We start from the raw sequence: 6,000 nt of genomic DNA, 5'->3' as shown, positions 1-6,000 counted from the left end.
CCATGTTCAGTTTGTGAGCACACATGCATAACAGATGACTCACTGGCTGCAACCAGCGCTGTAGTTTTACCAGGAGAACACAATAAACAGAGGGAGGTGCAAAGGAATGACTTTAATGATAGCTCATGGAATCTCAAGTGGAGAAGAACAAAAATGAAGACATGGCAGAGGATGAGAGACAGTGAAACACTGTCAGGATCAATATAATTTGATCCTGTTAGCACTGCAAAAATTGTTGGAGGCGGAAAGATAGTGAGCTGGAAAGATGTTGATAGTTAAGAGTGGAATGTTCAAATTTGAGACTATGAGGGAGGTAATGACAAGGTCCAGGGTTTGACTGTGGAGGGTGTGACTGATTTAAGGTGAAAGATGAGACTGTGAGCACAGAGGCAGTAAAGAAAATGAGTGGTAAGACAAGAAGCACATGAAAGATGCTCAACATCATTGGCTACCACGGAATGCAAATCCACTTCATGGATTTCACTAGGGCATGCCTTTCACCTTCATGCCTTCACTAGGGATTGGCTATAATCAGAAAGACAGATATCACCAAGTGTCAGCGAGGCTGTGGAGAAACCCTCACCCTCACATGTGGCTAGTGGGGATAGAAAATGACGAAGCTACTTTGGAAACGATTTGTAGTTTCTTAAAATGTTAAACATAAATTTACCATATCACCTAGCAATTTCGTTCCTGGGTATCTACCGAGGAGAAATCAAAACACGTCTCCCCACAAAGGCTTGTATGTGAATTTCACGCAACCTTATTCATAATAGTTAGAGTGGAAATCACCCAAATGTCCATCAGTTGGTGAATAATAAACAAAATGCAGTATATCCATATAATAGAATATTATTCTCAAAGATGCCATTTTTGCTGATGAGAAACCTGAACTTCAGAGAGGTTAGGTGATTTGTCAGAAGCCACACAGCGCTGAAAGAGAACATAAGTGTGCTCTGCCTTCTCCCATTGTTCATTCTGCCTCCGCTTTGCAAAGTCACTTCTCAGGATCAACTCTCTTCTAGGGTTTTTATGCTGACTCTGAAACAGAAGTAATAGATAAGAATTCCATCCCGTCAGTAGTATGAAATAATCAAATCAGAGAAGTTCTAAAGCTAAAGTAGAATAAGGCTGGCATAAAGAGGCATCTTGGGAAATCTAGACACAGTCAATGTTTTTGCCACAATCCACGGACCTCTGGCTTGCTTTCTTTGCACCAGCCCCACCATATTCCTTGCCAGTTCTCCAATGGGTCACGCCCAGCCAACTGCTCATTAAACAATTATTTATTGAGCACTTTCTATATGCCAGGCACTCTTCTATACACCGGGGATTCAATGAATCCCTGGCCCTCTTGGAGATTCTGTTTTGATGAAGGAAAAGAGCACAGAACAGGGGGAGACCAAAGACAAAAACCAAAACCAAACCAAAAAACCAAAAACCACACACCACAAATGAACAAAAAAGTCGTTTGTCATTCTTCAGAAAATGAGAGTCGAGTGACCTGGGGTGGTGGGTGTGGATGAGGAGAACATTCCGGGGTGGCTGGGAAGTTCTCACTGCAGAGGTGGTATCTGCACGATGAGGAGAAGCTGGCCTTAAGAAGTTCGGGGAGAAGGGCGTTTCTGCCGGTGTCCTGCAGGTGCAAAGGCCCTGAGGTGGAGCTGAGCTTGTGTGTTGTAGGAACAGACATGAGAGCAGTGTTGTGGCCACGGCAGAGCGAGCGGGAGGAAATGTAATATGGAATGGAGTGTTTTCAACAGGAAAGTGAGGCCATCTGATGTACATTTTGGAAAGATCCCTGTAGCTGCTGTGTGGAGACTCAACTGTAGCCTGAAAAAGCACAAAGAGGAGAGACCGTGTAGGAACATTTCTCTGCTCTGGAATTTGTTGTCCCCTTTTCTTTAAATTTCCTCTCCCGTTTTCTTCACCTGCCAAACTCATAGTCATTCTTCAAGAATATTTCAGAATTATTCACAATAACCGAAAGGTGCAAACAAGCCAAATGTTCATTAGTGAATGAAGGGATAAACAAATGTGGTCCATCCAATAAGGTTCAATGGAATATTATTCAGCCATGAAAAGGAATGAAGTGCTGATACATGCTACAATGTGGGTGAACCTCAAAAACACTATGCTAAGTGAAAGCGGCCAGACCCAGAAGGTCACATATTGTGTGATTCCACTTATACAAAACCTCCAGGATAGGTAAAGCCATAGAGAGCGAAAGCAGATTAGTGGTTGCCAGGGGCTCAGGGAGGGGTCGTGGGGCGTGACTGCCTAATGGGTGCAGAGTTTTGTTTTGGGGGTAATGAAAATGCTGTTGAACTTGATAGAGGTGATGGTTGCACAACACTGTGACTGCGCTGAATGCCCTTGAATTGTACACTTTAACGTGGTTGATTTTCTGTTTGTGAATTTCATCTCAATTAAAACTTTTAAAGAAAGAAAAGAGCATGTTAGTTTCTTTTTTCTATCAAGCAAGATAAATGTATTCGGACCAACTTCAATTCAAAGGAAAGCTCTATTGGAAAGACACCAAGGTTCCTCTGAGATTCTAGGAAAGAACTGGGCAGCCAAGTTGGGGAGAGCCAGCAGCAGAATGAATTCAGTCCTCTTTCCGGGCTCAATCACATCCTTCCTCTAATCACGTCTGTCCCTAGGAGAAAGAGAATCTGATCGGCCAAGCTGTGTCCTGTGCCTCTGTGTCCTCCAGGGTTTGGGACCAGCAGCCCCACTAAACCTATGGATCGGGGAAGGGGTGATTGAGAAAGATGCTATGGGAACCAGACAAAGGGAAGAAGGGATACTGGACAGAACAAGACAGTTGGTATCCACCACAAACACCTCTCAACTCACACTTTCTTTCAACAGCATCTATCTGGTCAGTACTCACTGAGCATCTCCCCAGCTGGCACTGGCTAGGCACTGGCTAGGCACTGGGGATAGAAATGCCCTCCTCGAGCTTATACTCATGAGGAAAGATAGACACTGGATTTATGCCAGTGGGCTGAGAGCTGTGCAGGGGAGTACAGGGGACGCCTGGGAGGCTTTACAATCCAGACAGAGGTGGGAGCATCCCACCCTCGTTAGGGCTCCATGGCTACCTGGAGTCCCCTCTGTCTTACTGCCCATCATGTTGATGTCACTGCCTCTTTGTCTACCTTGATCATTGAACTGTGAGCCCTGAGCTGTGTGGAGCTCAGAACTGACACCGGGGCTAAGACTTGAAAAAAAGGAGGGAAGGAGAGAGTGAGGACACAATGATGTACTGGATACACTAGATTTTAATTTATGTCCTGCTTCCCGTTTGATAAAGGGTCTTTAAAACTAACTTTTTTTGTGGCCACCTTGGCCCCCACGTTGGCGTACGGAGTAAGATAACTTTCTTGCAGGGTGACAGCTGATGACACTGCCCTTATACTAAATCATAGCAGGGGGCTGGGCCTGTCATCTGCCGGAGCCCTCTGCTTCCAACAGGGCAATGGCCGCACGATTGACCCCAGATGGTGGCTGCTTCCATGTCCAAAGTCCTTCTCTCTGGGAGGTCTGTTTTCATATCTTATCACCCTGGCCACCAAGACATTTTTCTTGGCTCAAAACCAAGATGTTGGCAGTGGCTGTCTTTGGGTTGAGGGATCCTGGGTAGCTTTTTCTCTTTTGCTTATTTGAATTTTCTCTTTTTTTATTTAAATGAAATGAGGGTGAAGCACTTACAGAATGAAGAAAAGTTAACTGGTTATTTTCAAAGTGAATCCTTTCTCATTCCTGTATATAAGCTCATCTTCTCTTCTTTGATCTCCTCTATGTCAGAAAAGTCATACCACCCCCACCTACCCCCAGACTGTGGAACCACAAGGCATGAACGTATCTGTTTTACAGATGGAGTTCAGAGAAGCTGAGTGACAGGCCCAACATCACAAGGTCATAAATGACAGAGCAGCCAAGTCCAACCTATGTCTGTCTGACTTCAAAACCCACATTGTCTTTATATCACTGCACTTTGTGTTAAACACGGGAAGAGGTATTTATTCAGCTAGATTGACGTGCCCTTGGCCAAGCCTCAGCCCACTTCTCGCTACCGTCTCACCTACCAACTGAAAAATTCACATGGTCCCATAAGTCAGGAAAACTCCTACCCCTACTACTAATGTTACTACTTCTGTTGGTAACAGCAGCTCCCACTTTGGAAGAGCTTAGTATGTATCTAACACTATGTTAAGCCTTAAGTACTTTGCCTGCATGGACTCATTTAATTCTCGTAAAAATGCTATGAATTAGGTGATATTTTATCCCATTTTATAGATGAGGAAATTAAGGCTTAGAAAGATGAAATACCGGGCTCCCTTGGTGGCTCAGTGGTTAAGAATCCACCTTCCAATGCAGGGAACACAGTCTCGAGCCCTGGTCCGGGAAGATCCCACATGCCGCCGAGCAACTAAGCCCGTGCGCCACAACTACTGAGCCTGCGCTCTAGAGCCCGCGAGCCACAACTACTGAGCCCGCGTGCCACAACTACTGAAGCCCACACGCCTAGAGCCCGTGCTCTGCAGCAAGAGAAGTCACCGCAATGAGAAGCCCGTGCACCGCAACGAAGAGTAGATCCAGGTCACTGCGACCAGAGAAAGCCCGCGTGCAGCAGCAAAGACCCAACGCAGCCAAAAATAAAATAAATAAAATAAACAAATAAATTTAAAAAAAAAAAGGCTCAAGGCCAGGGAAATTCCCTGGCTGTCCAGTGGTTAGAACTCTGAGGTTTCACTGCCAAGGGCACGAGTTCAATCCCTGTTCAGGGAACTAACAACAACAACAAGAAAAAAAAAAAAAGAAAGGAAGAAAGATGAAATACCTTGTCCAAATGTCCAAAGTGACAGAGCAGGTAAGTAGCCAGGTCAGAACTTAGCCCCGGGTCCAGTCTCACTCCAGGGCAGGAACATCGAGTTGTTAACTACAGTGCTAGTGTTCAAAGGATGTGATTCAGCAGAGGAAGAACCAAGTAAATGGGGAAGGTGGAAAGGTCTGGAATGTGGTCCTCGATTCTTCCTTTCACTGAAAAAAACAAGAAGAAAAATGGAGCTCCTGGCACTGAGCTTCTGCTACCTCCCCAACAGCAGATCAGTTGCAGCCTGAACTCAAGTTTCACCCACACAGGAGTATGCTGCTGCAATCTGGGTTAGGATGGAGGGTGGGTCGCCCTCCCTCTCCACCAGGCAAATATGAAATGATATATTTGCATTGAAAATAAAAGTCCTGATACACAGTACCAGCCTTTGTCCCCCACCTTGCCTTTCATTTTCTTTGTTTTTATTTCCTTTAAGGCTACAAAAGGATAAGAAAATTGTGGCCAAGTGGTTGCCAGCTTTTAGCATCCACCTGCTAAGTTGCCCCACACCCCCGAGGTACCTCGTCTGGTTCTCTAGCAGGTGTCACTTGCAGCTGTAGCAGATTTCGCCCAGCAAGGGACAGATGGAGGGGATACAGCCACCACAGCGGGATAGATAATTTTTTTAATACATGATCAGACCTTCGTCAAGGCTGGGTAAGGAAATGTGGCATTGGTGCAAAGTATGCCAACTTAGCAGGTGTCTGCTCTGCTGCATTGTATGAGCAATAGTGGGATTCCTTTTGATGGGGAGGGGGAATGGTTGGCATCCATCCAAGGGTAGCACAGGCAGATCATTTTGAGTCATTTTGAAGTAACTACAGTAGAGTTTACTTGTGGGAAATGACATAGGAGCCTTAAGACCTGGGGTGCACAAGTCACACGTTCTCTCTGAGATTCACCTTCCTCGTCGTTAAAATGAGGGTCTGGTAGGGTCCACTAGAGCTCACCAAAGATTCACAGGCTTCCCTACATTTCCCAGCCCCACACCCCCCCACCCCATTGGTGGGGTCATGTGACTACCTCTCACTCCTGGCACAAAAGGGAAGGCCTGTGTCACTCTCTTGCCTGAGACAGGTAAGCAGACAAGCTTGGAGGCCATAGATGGCCAATGGCAT

The 6,000-nt window shown here is 45.7% G+C and overlaps 1 protein-coding gene across 10 annotated transcripts in view; it reads right to left on the bottom strand.

The window, feature by feature from the left end:
* Nucleotides 1-836: 836 nt before the first annotated feature.
* TMEM71 (transmembrane protein 71) overlaps nucleotides 837-6,000 on the bottom strand; it is a 46,961-nt gene continuing 41,797 nt past the window's right edge. For all 10 annotated transcript variants that reach the window (XM_067711224.1, XM_067711223.1, XM_067711226.1 and 7 more), the window contains 2 exons: nucleotides 4,850-5,049; nucleotides 837-1,041 (listed from right to left, as the gene is read on the bottom strand). The gene's annotated coding sequence lies outside the window, so the exon portion shown is untranslated. The remainder of the gene's footprint in view (nucleotides 1,042-4,849; nucleotides 5,050-6,000) is intronic.

Source organism: Pseudorca crassidens, chromosome 17, assembly GCF_039906515.1.
Source record: "Pseudorca crassidens isolate mPseCra1 chromosome 17, mPseCra1.hap1, whole genome shotgun sequence".
NCBI lineage: Eukaryota > Metazoa > Chordata > Mammalia > Artiodactyla > Delphinidae > Pseudorca > Pseudorca crassidens.
This window is presented reverse-complemented; position numbering and strand designations above follow the sequence as displayed.